Genomic DNA, 20,857 nt, shown 5'->3' on the forward strand with positions numbered 1-20,857 from the left:
AAATATAAGGAACCTTTGCACCTTTTCATCTTGCTACATCCCTGCTACAGTCATCCAAGATTCTGCCTGTGAAGCATACTTAAGGGAGAGAACTCAGAGGCTGGTCTCATAGGATGAAGTGATAGTCTCTAAAGTCCATTGGTTTTGATTAGCTTTCTACTTTCTACTGCCCTGAAAGGTTGTCATTTCGTTAAAAAAAAAAATTTAAATAATTTCTCCTCTGGTTACTAGCAAGCAAGAAAAGTGTGGTAAAGTCATATATTACCTGGATTTTATGCAATGGAATGTTACAGAACTTAACATTTATCCATTCAGTCATTCCATAAAAATTTATTGACAATGACTTTGTGCCAATCACTATACTAAATCCTGAAACTCACTGATAGACAACAGAAGAAAAATCTCTGTTCTCACAGAATTTGTACTCTGATGAACGGTTCATTCCCCTAGCAATATCAACTGGTGTTCCAACTATACATTCTGGAATAAATAAAACACCTGTGGGAGGATTTATTTTTCAAAGATGGCTCCAACGCTGTCTCCCACTTTTAATAAAATGTGACTCTGATACTCCTCCAGAACAGGAGGTTTAGTAGGGTGACCAATTCATCCTGGTCTGCCTGGAATTTGTCTGGTTTTACCACTGAAAGCCTTGTGCCCAAGAAATCCTTTAACCCATGCAAAACAAACAGACAAACAAAAAACAAACCTGAGGCCTTGGTCACCTGAGATTTGTCTTTCCTCCCCTTGATCTAGACAGCCTATGACTACATCAAAAAGAACATGCGTGATTTACAAAACTAAGACATAGAGACAACAGAGCATTCACTCACTTGGAACCTGGTACCAAGCTCTGAGGAAGCCCAAACCAGCCCACGTGAAGAGACCTCATGGAAAGATCACAAAGCTACACAGATGCCAGTCAACAGATCAGCTGAGGTCCTGGCTAACAGTCCAAATCAACCACCAAAAGCATAAGTTTTCATATGACTCAAGCCCTCAGCCATCAAGTCACTCCCGGCTTTCAAGTATTCCCAGTTCAGACATTGTAGAGCAGTGAGAAGTCAGTCCAGCTGTGGCCTTTCAACTTCCTGACCCAAACAGACACAGAAAGATAATGGTTGCTGTCATTTTAAGTCACTAAGTACAGGGATTATTTGCCATTCAGGAATAGAGAAGTGAGACACTTTCCCAAACTAGGTGACTTAAGAACACAGTCACTTACATATAACTGTCAATTTTATGGACCAAGAATTTAAGACGACTTCAGTCAGGTGAGGGTTCTACTCCTCATAGCGTTGACTGAGGTACTCAGTGATAGTCAGCTAGCTAATACTCTGCTTTGAAGAGTTCAAGCCAGCTTCACTTACGTGTCTGACATCCTGGAAGCTATGGCTGGAAGCAGGGCTAGCTGGGACTGTCAGCTGGAGCACTCCTGCAGCATGGCAGACTCGGCTGAGGCAAACTTCTTAGGTGGCAGCTCAGAGGTTCCAGAGGGTGCTCTGTAGGACTGCATAACAGTTACAGAGCTTCTTAGGATCTAGCCTCAAAAGTCCCAGAAAGTATTCTTTATCATGTTCTATCAGTTAAGCAAGTCAATAAAACTATCTAAAATTCCCAGAGAGGAACTTTCCTCAACGGGAAGAGCTGAAATCAATTTGCAACCATGTTGAATCTTTCATAGTTGGTATCACAAGAACCATACATGAACACAAACAGTTAAGCTGATAAGATTGAGAGTTTAAAGGCAAGTGTGCATCCCTCTTCTTTATTTTTTGGTTTAGACACACACCTCAATAGCTATTTGGACTCTCAATCAAATGTTTTGTTTATCTATTCAGAGGCCATTATATTGCCATTTGATTAAGGTCAATTGTTGCTGTCATGTCCAACTGTTTGCAATCCCATAGACTGCAGCACCCAGGCTTCCCTGTCCTTCACTATCTCCCCTAGTTTGCTCAAATTCTTCCCTTGTGGCTCAGCTGGTGAAGAATCAGCCTGCAATGCAGGAGACCTGGGTTCGATCCCTGGGTTGGGAAAATCCCCTGGAGAAGGGAAAGGCTACCCACTCCAGTATTCTGGCCTAGAGAATTCCATGGACTATACAGTCCTTGGGGTTGCAAAGAGTCGGACACGACTGAGCAACTTTCACTTTCACATGTCCATTGAGTCAGTGATGCCATCCAAGGTCACGGTGTTATGCTTATCATCTAAAAATGGCAAACATCAAACTTGTGTATGTAGGTGTTAGGAATTTAAAGCATAGTATCTGGGCTACTATTTTCAGTATATATTACTTTTGTATTAAGGAAAAGCGTCATTTTTTAAAGTAGGGCTGAATCTATAGGGCTTCTCCTATGGCTAAGGTGGGAATGAATCTGTCTAGAATGCAGGAGATCAGAGTTCAATCCCTGGGTCAGGAAGATCCCCTGCAGAAGGGAATGGGTACCCACTCCAGCATTCTTGCCTGGAGAATCCCAAGGACAGAGGAGCCTGGTGGGCTACAGTCCATGGGGTCGCAAAGAGTGGGACATGACTGAGCAACTAACACTCCTTTCTCAATCTATAGCTAATCTTTATTAATAGTCTGGGGAAATAATGTAAATTTTAAATGAATGTAAGAATCAGTGGAAATTTCAAGTATAAGGCAAAGGATGAGTGTTCTATATAAAATGAATTTTGGATTTGATATTTTCACACATATTGTTGCAACATATTTTGCTTTGTATTATAATTGCTAGTAGGATTCTGCCAAGGAGTTATTACAAGAAAATTTAACATTAAGCAATGACTTTCACATCAGCAGCTGCCTTCCAAAAGCTTCCTGTCTTAGACATACGGAGCCAGTGCTTATGTCAATGAATTATAATCTTCAGCAACTTAGTAATCAATAGATAGCTGTTGGATCTGCACTTCTTGATTTTGGTAATTTCAAAACCTCCTCTTTGTAATCTGTGATTCAATTTAACACTTATTTCTCTCTTCTAAGAATTCAATTTTAAACTTGACTTTTTTTTTCTTAAATCTAGAATATCTTCCCAGATTAAGATTTTTAAAAATTTAGAGATGGTGAAACTAATCAGAGATATTCCTCACAAAGTCTCTCTTCTTCTTTTAGGGTCTAATTTTTCTTTATCATTAGTAATGTACACTGACTTAAGGCCCACTATATGCAGGGCACAGTGGACAACATGTCATGATTTCAAAAACATAGAAAGCAAAGCCTACATTCAAAAGCTTTACAATTTTGTTGAGGACATGTGACATACAGATTTAAGATAACAATACAAGGTAATTTGGGGCTGGATGTCCGAAAGACAGGTGTTAAGACCCCTTGAATACCCTTGAACTTGAATCATGTTCTCTAATCTAAGAAACCATGATCAGAGATATTACTCTTCCCTTTTGGAGACTGTTCTGGTTCCCTGACAACTCTGTGGTCACTCAGACCCCCAAGGACATCATTCAGGACATCCGCAGAATTAACCTTCTGCTACGATTCACTCCTTATGAAAGAATCCTCTTATCTAACTCCCTAGAAGACTACCACACAAGAAGTTTGCCTCTGATAACAGACTGTTGAAAGAAGCTATTATTTTAAAACTAAGAAATTTATATCAACAGGAAAAAATGGGAGACAGACAGAGATAAAACATACCAAAACGAGGCTGGAAATGGTATGGTTCAGGCATAGGAGGAGGAGAAAGAGTAAAAAAGGATGTGCTACCAAGGGAACAAAACTCCCTCAGGTAAGTGTGAGGTATCTAATAAAACCATAATAATAATATGTAACAAATAATCACAAAACCTCAGTGACATAAAATAAGTATTTTACTATTTGCACAAGTGGGAATCAGGCAGTTCTACTGATCTTTCCTAGTCGTGCTCACAAGGTATCTGAGGATAGGCTGGCTGTCACCTGATATACAATGACCTTGGCTGCCGCAGCTAAAGTAAGCTAACATCGCATTTTCCAGCAGACCAGACCAGCATATTCTTTTCGTCACAATAGAAGAAGGCAGGTGACCAAGCTCAACTGCACAAGAATTTTACAAGACTCTCCAGTAGAAACAGGAAGTCTGAACAAGAGAAAATCACGACAGTATACATTATCCTCCGTGACCTGAGGCCCTGCAGAAATCTTGGTGAGGACAAGAGATCTGTCCTTATAAACCTGACAATTTGTGATTTGTCCTTGTCACCATAAACAAGAGGACTCCAGGCTTATCTTGACCTTAAAGGCAGAGAAATTCCAGCTAACACCTACTGTATTAGTTTTCTGTTGCTGCTATAACAAATTGCCACGAGTTTAGGAGCTTAACAACAATTTAACAACACAAAGATATTATCTCACAGTTCTGTAGGTCAGAAGTCTGGTTGGTCCTACTGGTTCCTCTGTTCTGGTTTCACAAGGTCAAAATCAAAGTGCTGACTAGCTAGTTTCTAGGTTGCTCTAGGAAATGTTCCTTTCCAAGGTCATTCAGGTTATCAGCAGAATCGAGTTCCTCGTGGCTTTAAGACTAAGGTCTTTGCTCTGTTAGCTAGCGGTTACTTTCAGTATCCAGAGGCCACCTACCTTCCTTCATCTTCAAAGTGAGCTACAGTGGATTGAGTCCTTCCCATTATCTGAGTTTCTCTGACCTTATCCTTTGGTTTACCTCTACTACCTCCAGCTAGATAAAGTTCTTGTGAACTTCCAGATATTCAAGCTGGATTTAGAAAAGGCAGAAGAACCAGAGATCAAATTGCCAACAATCGCTGGGTCACTGAAAAAGCCAAAGAGCCCCAGAGAAACATCTACTTTTGCTTTATTGACTACGCCAAAGCCTTTGACTGTGTGGATCACAACAAACTGTGGAATATTCTTAAAGAGATGGGAATACCAGACCACCTGACCTGCTTCTTGAGAAACCTGTATGCAGGTCAGGAAGCAACAGTTAGAATTGGACATGGAACAACAGACAGTTCCAAATCGGAAAAGGAGTATGTCAAGGCTGTATATTGTCTCCCTGTTTATTTATCTTATATGCAGAGTACATCATGCGAAATGCCGGGCTGAATGAAGCACAAGCTGGAATCAAGATTGCTGGGAGAAATATCAATAAACTCAGATACGCAGATGACACCACCCTTATGGCAGAAAGTGAAGAAGAATTAAAGAGCCTCTTGATGAAAGTGAAAGAGGAGAGTGAAAAAGTTGGCTTAAAACTCAACATTCAGAAAACGAAGATCATGGCATCTGGTCCCATCACTTCATGGCAAATAGATGGGGAAACAATGAAAACAATGACTTTATTTTCTTGGGCTCCAAAATCACTGCAGATGGTGACTGCAGCCATGAAATTAAAAGACTCTTGCTTCTTGGAAGAATAGCTATGACCAACCTAGACAGCATATTAAAAAGTAGATACATTACTTTACCAACAAAGGTCCGTCTAGTCAAAGCTATGGTTTTCCAGTAGTCATATATGGATGTGAGAGTTGGACTATAAAGAAAGCTGAGCGCTGAAGAATTGATGCCTTTGAACTGTGGTGTTGGAAAAGACTCTTGAGAGTCCCTTGGACTGCAAGGAGATCCAACCTGACAATCCTAAAGGAAATCAGTCCTTAATATTCATTGGAAGGACTGATGCTGAAACTGAAACTCCAATACATTGGCCACCTGATGAAAAGAACCGACTCATCTGAAAAAAACCCTGATGCTGGGAAAGATTGAAGGTGGGAGGAGAAGGGGATGACAGAGGATGAGATGGTTGATGGCATCACTGACACGATGGACATGAGTTTGAGTAGGCTCCGGGAGTTGATGGACAGGGAAGCCTGGCGTGCCGCAGTCCTGGCGTACTGTGGTCCATGGGGTCGCAAAGAGTCAGACAAGACTTAGCGACTGAACTGAATTGAACTGAGATAAAGTTCTCATCTGGGTCACATGGGTAATCCAGCATAATCTCCTTATTTTAAGGTCCCTAATCCTAATTACATCTGAAAAATTCATTTTGCTGTGAAATACATTCACAAACTTAGGTTGTTAGATGTTTTGAGGTACTGATCACCTACCATACCATGGATCAAAAGCAATCCTTTCACATGAATAGCCTACCACAAATGAGGCCAAGACTGGCCCCAATTTTGTATACTTTATCAATCATCACTTAGTCTGTTATAAACCATGTGCTCTCATTTGGATTAATATATATATATATATATTATATGATGTCACATATATGATGACTATAACTGGGGAGCATCTGTTCACTTCGTGATCACTCTTTCCCCTCACCACTAGTTAAAGGAATATCTAGAGCAGAGCTAATTAAGAGACAAAAACTTAATTATCCTAGAGCACTTCATCTTCAAAGACAGCGCTGTACTACCCCCACCATAGCCCCAGATTCTCAGACCAAGAATTCTAATTCATCTCTAGGTCTTCAACATGTCCAACTGTTATGGATTGAATTGTGTCCTACAAAGTTCTTATGTTGAAGTCCTAATTCCCAGTCCCTCATTATGTGGTCTTACTTGCAAATAGGGTCACTGTAAGTGTGATTAGTTAGGATGAGGTCATAATTGGCATAGAAGTGAAGTTGCTCAGTCGTGTCCGACTCTCTGCCACCCCATGGACTGTAGTCTACCAGGTTCCACCATTCCTAGGATTTTCCAGGCAACAATACTGGAGTGGGTTGCCATTTCCTTCTCCAGGAGATCTTCCCAACCCAGGGATTGAACCTGGGTCTCCCGCACTGTAGGCAGACGCTTCACCGGATCTGAGCCACCAGGGAATTGGTGTAGGGACTGTGCTTAGTCACTTCAGTCATATTCGACTCTTTTCGATCCTATGGACTGTAGCCCGCCAGGCTCCTCTGTCCATGGAACTTTCAGGCAAGAATACTGGAGTGGGTTGCCATGCCCTTCTCTAGGGAATATTCCAAACCCAGGGATCAAATCCATGTCTCTTCCATCTCCTGCACTGGCAGGCAGGTTCTTTACTACTAGCACCACCTGGGAAGCCCGGCAAAGGGACTATATACCCCAATTTACTAGAGTGAGTCTCTACTCCAATATGACTGATAAACTTATAAAAAGGGATATCTGGACAGACATACATACAGGAAGAACACCATGTGAATATGAGGGCAGAGACCTACAAACCAAACAATGCCAAAGATGGACAACCACCCACTTGAAGCTAGAGAGAGACATGGAACAGACTCTCCCTTACAGTCCTTAGGAGGAATTAGCCTTACCAACACCTTCATCTTGGTTTTTTAGCTTCCAGAACCATGAGACAATAAATTTCTGTTGTTAAGCCACTCAATTTGTGGTATTTTATAATAACAGCCCTGGCAAATAAATACACTAATTAGTTTCAACGAACCTGTAGTGAAAACTTGGGCATAAATACAATGTTTTTAAAGAAATGCACACTGGCTACTTTTGATTATAGCCAGTAGCTTTTAAAGAAATGCATTACTTAGTACCACTATAAACGAAAGAGCTGGAAGGGACTATGCTATGTTATGAGCAGGAATAAAACCATATTGACATTTATGCCAGACTGTTAGGAATACTGACCTACATCTGCTCATGCAGAAATTAAGCCCCTCCCTAACCCCCTTCTCCGTCTCACAATCTCCCTGATGTATCTCTGAGTCTTGGGTGTTATCTTGCATTTTCCTGTGATCACTCTGTTTGTGCCCCTCCTCTCTGGCCTCTTCATCTAGGTACGTCTTCATTGATTCTGTTTCTGGAACCATGTGTGGGAACACAGCCTGGCATGCTCAAAAGTTTCACAGCAATGGCCTCCCGAATCTTAGGGTGAAAAGGGAGGGGGAAGACGTAGGGCTGGGGATGTTCTTCTCATCAGATCTGTGCTAGCATTCTCATGGGTCCTGAAGCAGCACTGCTTCTATTCAATGTCTTACTGAGTCTTTTATAACTATGATTCCTCCAGCCTTCACCTCTCTCTCCCTGGAGCTCAAAACCTACCCTAAAAGCTAATAAAGAAAAAATTCAACCTCATCCCCTACACTGGCATCATATTTTTACTATCCAAGTTCCACAAACACTTGCCTCCTTCTTACCCCTCGCCACCCCCAAAAAAGACTGACAATTCAATTCCTGCATATAGACCCTGAAATGATCATCAGTCTACCAGTTCCACAAACAGCCTCACTCTATTTCCCCTTCTCTGTGTGTGTGTTTCTGTTGCTCTGTTGTGTCCGACTTTGCGACCCCACGGGCTATAGCCTGCCAGGCTCCTGTGTCCATGGGATTTCCCAGGCAAGAATACTGGAGTGGGTTGCCATTTCCTTCTCCAAGAGATCTTCCCAACCCAGGGATTAAACCCAAGGGTTCCACACTGCAGGCAGATTCTTTACCACTGAGCCATTGGAGAAGCCCTATTCGGGTTAAGCTAAAAAGAGTAGTTCAGGAAAGTTAGAGAAGGGAGAGCTTACTGAAAAAAAGGTCAGAGAGAGAAACTTAACAAAAAAGATATGTTTTTAACAAGATATTGTGGGATTTAAGTAAATGGAGAGATGGGAGGTATTCTAGGCCACTAATAAAGAGAAAAGAGAGACATGAATTTGGCTGAACAAAGGCAAAGCTAAGATTCATTTCAGTCAGTTGTTATGATTTTTCAGGGGTATCCAGTAGAAGAAATTAACTCAACCCACAGAAATCTCCTTTCACTGCTTTTATTCTCAGAAAGAAAGTCTACACTCCTGGGAATAATTTAGATTAAAAAACTAAAAAATATTCCTGTCTCATTCTCTTACAATTAGAATTTTTTGTTTGTTGGTTGGTTGGTTTAATTTTTAACCCAGATGACTCACAGCAGTTTTCTCTACAATAATAACTTCACTTTGCTTCACTTCACCTATGCCACAATTTTTTTTTCTGATGAGTTTCTATGCCCTCCCTCAGGAAAACTTGTTTTTCTTTTTTTTCCTTATGAGCACTATCATAAGCTCCACATGGCTCTTTCCACCTCTCTGAAAACCTGTATGGAGTAGAAAATGTCCCCCCCCCCGCCCCGCCCACATTAGCTCTTCCTAGCCACTTGTCTTGCTACTAGAGGTCTCAGTGGCAGCAGGACAAACAAGCCACCTGCTATTCACACTCAAGGCAGGTGGACCATATCTGGGAAGAAACATGTCTTTTCGCCACATCTCAGGTTACTTGTACAAGCTAGAGTAAATGCCCAAGGATCCAAGCCACTGCAAATTCAGAGCTGGTTTCCATCCTTGATGGAATTGCATCCTTGATGCAATCATGACAGCCACCAAACAGGTTGAGGTCTATGCCACCAGAAGAGAGGGAAATGGAACCTGAAGAGGTCTACGCCACCTGAAGAGAGATGAAGGAAATGTTCCAGATTTCACATGCTAGCAAGGTAGTGTTCTAAATCCTTCAAGCTAGGCTCCAACGGTATGTGAACTGAGAACTTTCAGATATATAAGCTGGATTTAGAAAAGGCAGACAAACCAGAGATCAAATTGCCAACATCCATTGGATCATAGAGAAAGCAAGGGAATTCCAGAAAAACCTCTACTTTGGCTTCATTGAGTATGCTAAAAACCTTTGACTGTGTGGATCACAACAAACTGGAATATTCTTAAAGAGATGGGAATACCAGACCACTTTTCCTGCCTCCTGAGAAACCTGTATGAAGGCCCAAAAGCAACAATGAGAACCTGGAACATGGAACAAATGGACTGGTTCAAAATTGGGCAAGGAGTACCTCAAGGCTGTATATTGTCACAATGCTTACCTAACATCTATACAGAATGAATCATGTGAAATACCAGGCTGGATGAATCACAAGATGGAATCAAGATTGCTGGAAGAAATATCAACAACCTCATATATGCAGATAACATCACTCAAATGGCAGAAAACAAAGTGGAACTAAAGAGCTTCTTGATGAAAATGAAAGAGGAGAATGAAAAAGTTGTCTTAAAACTCAATATTCGAAAAACGAAGATCATAGCATCTCATCGCTTCATGGCAAACAGAGAAAAAGTGGAAGCAGTGACAGATTTTATTTTCTTAGGCTCCAAAATCACTGTGAAAGCTGACTGCAGCCATGAAGAGAAAAGATGCTTGCTCCTTGGAAGAAAAGCTATGACAAACTTAGATAGTATATTAAAAAGTAGAGACATCACTTTGCTGACAAAGGTCCATATAGTCTAAGTTATGGTTTTTCCAGTGGTCATGTATGGATGTGAGATCTGGACCATAAAGAAGGCTGAGCGCCAAAGAGTTGATGCTTTCAAATTGATGGTGGTGGAGACTCTTGAAAATCCCTTAAACAGCATGGAGATCAAACTAGTCAATCCTGAAGGAAATCAACCTTGAATATTCACTGGAAGGACTGATGCTAAAGCTCCAATACTTTGTCCACCTGATGTGAAGAGCCAACCCACTGGAAAAGACCCAGATGCTGGGGAAGACTAAGGGAAGGAGGAAAAGGGGGCAACAGAGAATGAGATGGTTGGATGGCATCACTGACACAATGGGTGTGAGTTTGAGCAAATTCAGGGAGATAGTGAAGGACAGGGAAACCTGGCATGCTGCAGTCCACAAGGTCACAAAGAGTTGGACATAACAACTGAACAACTACATCAACTTGTTCTTCATCAGAACACATAGGTTATACAGATCAGATATTAATCCCAGGGATTATTTTATTGTGACTCATTTTATGGGTGTGGTTTGGTCTCAAAGGGACATATTTTAGTGAGTAGAGTTTACTAAGGACTTAAATTTCTCTAGTCATTTAGTGTATCAAGTATTCTTGCTCCAAGAAAGGGAAGGTTACTTGTCTATTAAGAAAGCAAGCATTACAATTGGCTGATAAAATTGTATCAGCCAACTGGAATTGGTTACGAAAGGTCATCTAAACAGATACATTTTAGGGTAGGGCTTTTAAAACTCCAAAATGTCTATATATAGTAAAATAATCCTAGTGTAATACAGCAGCATTTCAAAGTCTTGTTTAAGAGTCTGTTTAATGTAAAAGAGATTAAATTAACTCATGCTGAAAAGGTGATTAAATACACTCTAATCTATCACTGAAAACTCAACAAGTAAGAACTTCAGTCTGTTACATTTCAATAGTGATTTTTTTGCAGTCACTGAAACACACTTGGATCAAAAGTATGTATGGTAATCTGTGACTGTCACAGTTGTTAGGGTACTGCTGGATCTTGTTTAAAGCTTCCAAAAGAGTTTTTAAAAATTTTTTTCCAGTAAGCGCTGCTTGGAACAAAATGACACTTATTCTTCAGAAATGTTAACATTTTGTTGTTGTGACTTCTGTAAATAATTCAGCTAAAGCTATAAAATGTTGGTAGAAAAGGGAAGCAGCCTTTTCTGAAGGTCTACAATGTCTAGAGTGCTTTGCCATGAAGAGTTTTAACTTTCACACCGGGTTTCAGCTTGCGTGAGTGCATGCTAAGTTGCTCCGGTCATGTCTAACTCATAGGTAGGCAACCTGTGACCTGTAGCCCACCAGGCTCCTCTCTCCATGGGGACTCTCCAGGAAAGAATACTGGACGGTTGCCATGCCCTCCTCCAGGGGCTCTTCCCAATCCAGGATCAAACCCACATTTCTTGCATTGGCGGGAGGGTTCTTTACCACTGGAGCCACCTGGGAAGCCCTGACTTTCAACACACGCATTGTTATTTTGATTTTATGAATGTGAAATTAGGTAAAACGGTTTACCCACTTGTGTTTAGAAATCAGTGTGTGTGTATTCAAGCCTAGATCTCAGGTGCAGATTCTTTCCCAAATCAGAGCTTTTGCTTCCGTGGTTTATCGGTCTGAAAGACCCCTCTTCCGGGTCTGGACTCTCCTCCTGACCTCAGCCAGTGTTGCCTAACTGGTGCCCTCTCCAATGGGAAGTCAGCTCCCCCGGCATCCCACACTCCAGTGCACACTTGTTCACTCGGCCGTTTGTTTAGCTGGTTAGTTTTCTGCCTAACACTTTCTCTAAAATGTCAGCTCAATGAGAACAGGGAACCATATCTGTCTAACTCCTTTGAGACAGTGAAAGTTTAGCAAAGATTTGACATATAATAGACAATCCAGTAAATATCAGTTGATTAGATGACTCCCAACTTTTTTCACTCTCTACATTGCCTTTCATGGACCATTAACTGCACTGAAAAAAATTGTTCTCATTAATTCTCAAAATACTGTTAAAGATAAAATAATAAGAACAAAATGTCCTGACTCGATATTTTATGGTCCCATGTCACGGTTTCCATACAAACCTTTCTGGTTTCTTATGCCACTTGAAAATCAAGACGTTTCCGCACCCTAGCGATAAAGTGAAAAAGATAAACCCGAATAATCAAGACCATCTTGGCAGAGCTATATGTTTTATGAAGGGTTCAGAGTTCTGTATTCACGGCACTATTTTTATCTTTTCCATGACAGAAGCTGGCAGAACTGCCTTTGTGTGTGCCATAAACATGTGTGAAGTGACATTATGTTGTTCTTGGGCAACAGACATAAGCTAGGCATTGTTCTCTACCTGTGCATTCAAAGTACCATTAGGATACAATTTCTGTCCTCAAAGAACTCACAATTAAGTAAATTAGTTTATGTTGATGTTAGTTTTCATGTTTCTACCTACGAAATAAGGTTGACACTGACAGTCACCTACACACCAGAGATTAGGTTTGGGGTGTGGAAAGGAGAAGAAGGAGAAAACAGCAATAAGGTTACAAGTCTTTGTTTATTTCTTCTGTATTATTATTAGCTGCAGTGCAACACATGTGCATAGCTGACCTTAAGAAAGGATTTGATTTGTGAGAATTTGTCATTTATTTCTCATTGTTTCCCATTGCTGGTTGCCTAGTCATGGTCTAACTTTGCTTAAAGCCCAAGGGAAGTTAAGAAAGCATATTTCATTTCTCACTCCATTAACAGGAAGGGAAAGCTATGGGAAAGTAGATATAACATTTGTTGCTAAAAGTACAAATGATCATAAAACATGATCATACCCAGGTGGGAGCTCCACAAACATGCATGATCAAGTGTCATTTTTAATTGCAGATGTAATTTACTTAGGTTTGCCCAACTTACGACAAATTTCACTGAAGCAGCTTATCCAGTTTTACAGCATTCAAGTCCAGAAGAAGTGGTTTTCGTGTAATACTCTCTCGTGTTATTTCGTACAATTCTTAAGAAAAAGAAGCAGATACTCATAGAAGCAAGCATAGATAGCGGTTTCAGTTGTTTACTGAATTTTGCAGTAACATCGGCATACTGTTATAATTATAACCCCAAGAATGTTGTCTCCAAATCTGAATATCATGAAGAAAAATTGGAATTTACTATCTACAGAGATGTATAGATTTGAACCAAAGCCTTAAAGAGATATTGCCCAATACTTCCTTTCCTCTCTTCATTTCCTTTTCTTTCATTCTTATCTTTCTTCTATACATTAAAATATAATATAGTAAAAATTTTAATTTTTTTAATTTTTAATTTTTTAACATATAGAAAAAGTAATAACCATTTTTAAAGTAAGAAATTCAAATCAGATTGCCCTAGTGTTCACTTTAGAGACAACTCCAATTAATACATTGTTACACTCACTGGTGAATTGAAATCCTCTGTCCTGAATTACAAAGTTCTAAGGATACTTGTGATTTTCTTTAACTTCCTATAACACGCTGATACTCAAGTTGTGTGGAAGTGTTAGAGGTGACGTTAACAGCTGCACAGGTCATGCAAGACACCACACCCGACTAGCACCTGTCTGAAATTTAAAAAAGCAAAAACCACACTACCACTGAGATTATGAATAAAGACATGTTTCCTGCAGGTTTAAAGGAAAGGGCTACAGCATAAGGCCGTCACGCAAGAGTCGGCAGTCTTGGCTCCTTCCACAGGAGCGCTAACAGGAGAGCCACCTCAAAATTTTGTTAAGACATGAATTCCCTACATATAATCATCTGTCTGTCTGTCCTCTCCTTCGCTCTTTCCCTTTTCTTTCCTGACTGAAGATATTTTCCATCCAATAAACAAATTCAGCTTTGTTTCTGTTTTGCTTTCCATAACTCAAGATTGTTTAGCTAAAAAGTTATTAGTTTACCTATTTAATCTTTATTTTCTTGCTGCTGCTGCTATGTCACTTCAGTCATGTCCGACTCTGTGCGACCCCACAGACGGCAGCCCACCAGGCTCCCCCATCCCTGGGATTCTCCAGGCAAGAACACTGGAGTGGGTTGCCATTTCCTTCTCCAGTGCATGAAAGTGAAAGGTGAAAGTTGCTCAGTCGTGTCCGACTCTTAGCGACCCCATGGACTGCAGCCCACCAGGCTCCTCCGTCCATGGGATTTTCCAGGCAAGAGCACTGGAGTAGGGTGCCATTGCCTTCTCCGATTTTCTTGCTAGTTTACTTTGAAAACATTTTATACCTACAATTTGGTATCTATTTATTTTTACCCCCCAACTTTTTTTTCCAGTCTCCATTCTTCACCTCTGATTTTATCAACCTTTTAACAGCCTTATGTGGCTAGTAAGAAGGTTCGTATCAATCAGACCCTCATTTCCTTGTAAATCGTCTGTTTTCCTTACAGAAAGTTTTAGGGTTTTTTGTTCCTCATGTACTAAACCCTCTCTACCATGTATCTGTGTGTGTGTGTGTGTGTGTGTGTGTGTGTGTTTTGAATACATCCTGCTTAGGATTTGGGTTTTTTCTTTCTTTTTACATGTGTACAGCTAACATTTACTGAGTGTTTACTGTGTGCTCAGCACTGTGTAGAATGCGTTCCATGTATTATTTCATTTACTCCTCACAATAATTCTTTTTTCTTTTCAATCTCAAGGATCACTGTGATTTTATTCTTTGTTTGAGAGGTCAGCATAATAAGTCATTTTAACAATGAGCCCCCATGTAGGCCCTGTCAGTATATATATTTTTTAATTTAATTTTTAAAAATTATTTATTTATTTTACTTTACAACATTGTATTGGTTGGGGTTTTTCTTTATTTCAGTAACCATATCTTTCTGTCTGGAAATTCTCTTTCCCTTCCCCTAAATATCATGTCTATTTTATTTTCTCCATCTGGCACTCATTTTGATAGATCCTGGAATATTTAATATCATCCCTATCTCAACTTTTCTCTTACATTTTTGCTCCTTTAACCCTTTTAGCTGTGTGCCATTTTATGTCATTTCTCACATTTCCAGCTCATTAATTTCTTCTTCGCTTGATTTTGTGCTCTTCCGGAAGTAAAGAGATTTTAATGTTAATAATTATACCATACTCCTTAAGTCATATTTTCTGATTTTGCCATTACTATTTATTCTTTTTTATTGATATGTAATTGACATATAACATTATTGTTACCATCTACTCTTGTTTCAGTAAATCCCTAATCATATTCTTTGGCTGTGATAGCTTTGTTTATCACTCTTAGGACATATGTGGTATTATTTTAGTTCCCTGAACTAGTATTTCTATTAAATCTCTTTCCCTTTGAGTTTGCAACCTCCCTTTCATGTAACCAGTGGTCTGTGGGACCTGACTGGCTCTTTGTCACCAGGACATCTGCAGGAACTGAGGATAAGAGCTTTTCTTTTCTACTTGAGTTTTCACTTACACTTCTCTGACCTGGAAGAAGATATGTGATGTTCACTGCCTGGCTAGAGGGAATGGGTGGTGGGAGGCAGAGACCCAAAGCTTGCCTGCATGGCCACTCCACAGCACATCCCTGGGTAACTGGCCTGGCAGATATCCTTCAGAACACATCTGCTCCTGGCTTCTGTTCCTGGCACCATGAAGAGCACTCCTCCCAAATGAAATTATTCCATTAGTCCACATGGACCATCAGCTGGACCCTACACCAAAGCATATGACTTAAAAGTAACAAACCTGGATTTATGAGTGGTGGATATCAGGATGTAACTCTGTTCATGTGTCTGTAAGTGTGTGTATGAACATACTACAAGTACATTGATACATTTGACTCTATATTTTAAAAATCCAAATTTTTAACAATGAGTCCTCCTGGAAAGAGGAAGTGGGTTTTGTTTTAATTTACTACTTGAATTTTTTATATACATATATCATATATAAATTTAAAACAATTATTAAAATGGAAAGAAATATATTTTGCAACAAATACTATTTATCTGAATACTCAAATTTTACAAACCAGTAAGAGCCTGCACCTGAACTGCTTCATTCTAGCCCCTGCTGGAATAAATTTTATATGATTACTTTTTGGTGTTATGCCACAGAATTTTATTAAAAGAAGCTACACAAAATTTTCTCTGTGAAAATTATTTTACTTACATTACAAATGCTGTTAGGAAAACAAGTCATTACATTTTAATCAGGTTTTTCTAGTACCAGGAATATTATACAGGTCTCCTGAGCAGTGGCTTTATTTATATCTTAATAAGTTTGTGAATCTTGCAGCTAATTACATTTGCTTCTTTCCACTGGCTACTAGAAAATCTGAGCCAAACAGCTAGCCCTCTTTAAGCAAGTAGACAGAATTCTGCAGCAAGCATTTGTTAAATTCTTTCCCCCTGTGCTTCATCTTGTTTTTCCAAAATATTTTCCCTTTATCTCAATTTCCCCACTTACTTGTTTTTATTTTGTGTGTTTTTGTAAGTTGCCTGAAATCCTTTTCAAAACAAAGTAGGGTATAAATAACTAAAATCATAAATATGCAAAGCAAACCTTGCCAGAACACTGTGACATTTCCATTTATGACCTAAATATTACTAGTTTTACTCTGGCTTAAAACCCATAATACTTTTGTTTCCCTTCCACAGCCGGGGGGAACCCAATTATTCTTAATATACTGTTGAGTCTCTAAGTATCCAAAGGTGTTTTGAAGGGAAGATTGGTCAACAAAGAAGCAAAATTTCACCGTTTTCAATGGATCCCCAGATAAGAAGTTTCTTCGGGAGAATTATACAAAGTGGTTTAAGTTGTCAGTTGCAACTTAATGCCATTTTCCATTAATTAGATCCCAAACTAGATCATCATCCATTTAGTTACCAAATTTATTCTCTTTATGTTGTTGTTATTAGGCAAATGTTATTTGCACTAACATGCAAAAGGAGTCAAAAGCACATTAGGAAAAAGGAACCTGAGGGGAGTTCCCTGAGGCCTCATGGTTGGGACTAGCCCTTTCACTGCCGTGGCCTGGGCTCAGCTCCTGCTCCGGGCACTGGGAGCCTGCAGGCTGCACAGCGCAGTCAGTCCAATTTAAAAAAGGAACTTGACTTTTATTATCACTACTCTAAAAGAGAGAAAAATCTAAAATATTCCTTCCATTCTCTCTCCTATTCCCAAACTTCTGCCAAGACATGTCATGATAAAGCTGTTTTTTGGTTTTTTTTTTTGGTTTTTTTTTTTTTTTTTAATTTTTTTATTAGTTGGAGGCTAATTACTTCACAACATTTCAGTGGGTTTTGTCATACATTGATATGAATCAGCCATAGATTTACACTTATTCCCCATCCCGATCCCCCCTCCCACCTCCCTCTTCACCCGACTCCTCTGGGTCTTCCCAGTGCACCAGTCCCGAGCACTTGTCTCATGCATCCCACCTGGGCTGGTGATCTGTTTCACCATAGATAGTATACATGCTGTTCTTTTGAAACATCCCACCCTCACATTCTCCCACAGAGTTCAAAAGTCTGTTCTGTATTTCTGTGTCTCTTTTTCTGTTTTGCATATAGGGTTATCATTACCATCTTTCTAAATTCCATATATATGTGTTAGTATGCTGTAATGTTCTTTATCTTTCTGGCTTACTTCACTCTGTATAATGGGCTCCAGTTTCATCCATCTCATTAGGACTGATTCAAATGAATTCTTTTTGACAGCTGAGTAATATTCCATGGTGTATATGTACCACAGCTCCCTTATCCATTCATCTGCTGATGGGCATCTAGGTTGCTTCCATGTCCTGGCTATTATAAACAGTGCTGCAATGAACATTGGGGTGCACGTGTCTCTTTCAGATCTGGTTTCCTCAGTGTGTATGCCCAAAAGTGGGATTGCTGGGTCATATGGCAGTTCTATTTCCAGTTTTTTAAGGAATCTCCACACTGTTTTCCATAGTGGCTGTACTAGTTTGCATTCCCACCAACAGTGTAAGAGGGTTCCCTTTTCTCCACACCCTCTCCAGCATTTATTGCTTGTAGTCTTTTGGATAGCAGCCATCCTGACTGGCGTGTAATGGTACCTCATTGTGGTTTTGATTTGCATTTCTCTAATAATGAGTGATGTTGAGCACCTTTTCATGTGTTTGTTAGCCATCTGTATGTCTTCTTTGGAGAAATGTCTGCTTAGTTCTTTGGCCCATTTTTTGATTGGGTCATTGATTTTTCTGGAATTGAGCTTCAGGAGTTGCTTGTATATTTTTGAGATTAATCCTTTGTCTGTTTCTTCATTTGCTATTATTTTCTCCCAATCTGACGGCTGTCTTTTCACCTTACTTATAGTTTCCTTTGTAGTGCAAAAGCTTTTAAGTTTCATTAGATCCCATTTGTTTAGTTTTGCTTTTATTTCCAATATTCTGGGAGGTGGGTCATAGAGGATCTTGCTGTGATTTATGTCAGAGAGTGTTTTGCCTATGTTCTCCTCTAGGAGTTTTATAGTTTCTGGTCTTACATTTAGATCTTTAATCCATTTTGAGTTTATTTTTGTGTATGGTGTTAGAAAGTGTTCTAGTTTCATTCTTTTACAAGTGGTTGACCAGTTTTCCCAGCACCACTTGTTAAAGAGGTTGTCTTTTTTCCATTGTATATCCTTGCCTCCTTTGTCAAACATAAGGTGTCCATAGGTTCATGGATTTATCTCTGGGCTTTCTATTCTGTTCCATTGATCTATATTTCTGTCTTTGTGCCAGTACCATACTGTCTTGATGACTGTGGCTTTGTAGTAGAGTCTGAAGTCAGGCAGGTTGATTCCTCCAGTTCCATTCTTCTTTCTCAAGATTACTTTGGCTATTCGAGGTTTTTTGTATTTCCATACAAATTGTGAAATTCTTTGATAAAGCTGTTTTTATTACACTATGCTAGCTAAGCCTACAAAACAACAAAGAACAAAACGCAGAATAGAAAAATCTGATAAAACTAGGAATGGTCATAATCCCAAGCCATAAATTGTGAAGGCTATTTGCCAAATCCAGAGAGGATGTACAGCTAACTTACACCTCTCCAGAGTTCCTGCAGGAAAAGGAGTTCTTGAAATGTAAGTGACAGAGCCCAGGAAGCCTCATCAACAATTGTTTACTTGCTTTAAAAAGTTCTACAGGCACCCAGTTCTACACACATAGAACCATAGAATTGAAGGGACCAAAGGAGAAACCATTAATACTTGCCACATATATTTCCTGAGATATAGCCTCCTAACTCAGAAGTTAGAGTGGGGATGAAGCAAAAAGTATAATCATATTTACAGCAGATAACAGAGTCAGCTAATAAGAGAACTAAAGACAAATTCACAATTTGGAAAGCCACTGAGATATATATAGATATAGATATAGCATCTCTCTGTCTTGTTTGTCCAAGTGAAGGAGAGCGTGCCCCAGGAGCAGGCAGGGACTGTGTGAGAAATGTCTCAGGATGATGCTCACAGACTGACCCTGGCAGCTGCCCTAGCTCATGCTACCCGCGTGTCTCCACAGATTTTCTTAGTAAACAGCTTATACATTCAAAACAGAGTAACAGACAAATAGAAACCATAACAATATCTAATTACAGATACAAACAACAACAACAAAGAGAAAAAGTAGGAGAAAGAAAAGTGTGTGGCAATTAAAACTCCATTGAAAAACATACTAATAGTAGATTGATCCACTCAACCTCTATTTGGATCTTTCTCTAGTGTACAACAGAGTCTGGAAAAATAACAGCTATACTTCCCAGATGAACTTACAGAGGAAGTTCCAGTATGATTTAGGTTCCACCAGCTGAGGCATTTGTGTGTGTGTGAGCATGAGTGTGTGTGTGTGTGTGTGAAATGAATTCAGAACTGAGGAAGTGAGAAGAGAATCACAGAATGAAGCACATCTTCTGCTGGTGTGGGTCATACCAGCTGCAGCATGGCTCTGGAGCGAGCAACCATAGCAACAGTTTCCCAGCATCCTCATTTCAACAAGAATATGCTGACCCAGGAGACATGGCTTCAATCCCTGGATCAGGAAGATCTTCTGGAGAAGGAAATGACAACCCACTCCAGTATTCTTGCCTGAGAAATCACGCGGACTGAGGAGCCAGGCAGGCTAAGCCCACAGAGTCACAGAAGAGTTCAACACAACTTACTGACTAAACAACAGCCAACTATGCTGGCAACCATTTGCATTCTGTGGCTTTGGGAATTGTTTCTGGAAGTTCATCCTGAAACTTGCTTCTTCAACCCCTCCAATATTTCTGTAACCCACGTATGTGTCTGCACACTAAGTCACTTGAGTCCTGTCGTATATACATACATCTCTTTATTAATCAGGCTACATTCTGCCCTCTACAACTATGTATCGCCACAACATAGTATCAAAGAAACGAAAATCCAGGGCTATATGATCTAAATAGATCTCAACAGAGAAAATATCCTACAAGAACTAAATGGTGGAATCTAGGAAAATCTGGCTTCCCTTGTGGCTCAGATGGTAAAGAATCCACCCGCAATGCGGGAGACCTAGGTTCAATCCCTGGGTTGGGAAGATCCCCTGGAGAAGGGAACAGCTACCCACTCCAGTATTCTGGCCTGGAGAATTCCATGGACTGTATAGTCCATGGGGTCACAAAGAGTTAGACATGACTGAGCGACTTTCATAGGAAAATCCATGATATGCAGAGGTAAAAT

General features: G+C 39.9%; 1 long non-coding RNA gene across 1 annotated transcript in view; it reads right to left on the reverse strand.

Annotated features, from left to right (window-relative positions):
- Positions 1–20,857, reverse strand: part of LOC122673619 — a 76,575-nt gene that overhangs the window by 38,687 nt on the left and 17,031 nt on the right. Inside the window, exon 2 of the long non-coding RNA XR_006334752.1 lies at positions 1,371–1,510. This is a non-coding gene — a long non-coding RNA (uncharacterized LOC122673619). The remainder of the gene's footprint in view (positions 1–1,370; positions 1,511–20,857) is intronic.

This window comes from Cervus elaphus, chromosome 17, assembly GCF_910594005.1.
Source record: "Cervus elaphus chromosome 17, mCerEla1.1, whole genome shotgun sequence".
NCBI classification, from domain to species: domain Eukaryota; kingdom Metazoa; phylum Chordata; class Mammalia; order Artiodactyla; family Cervidae; genus Cervus; species Cervus elaphus.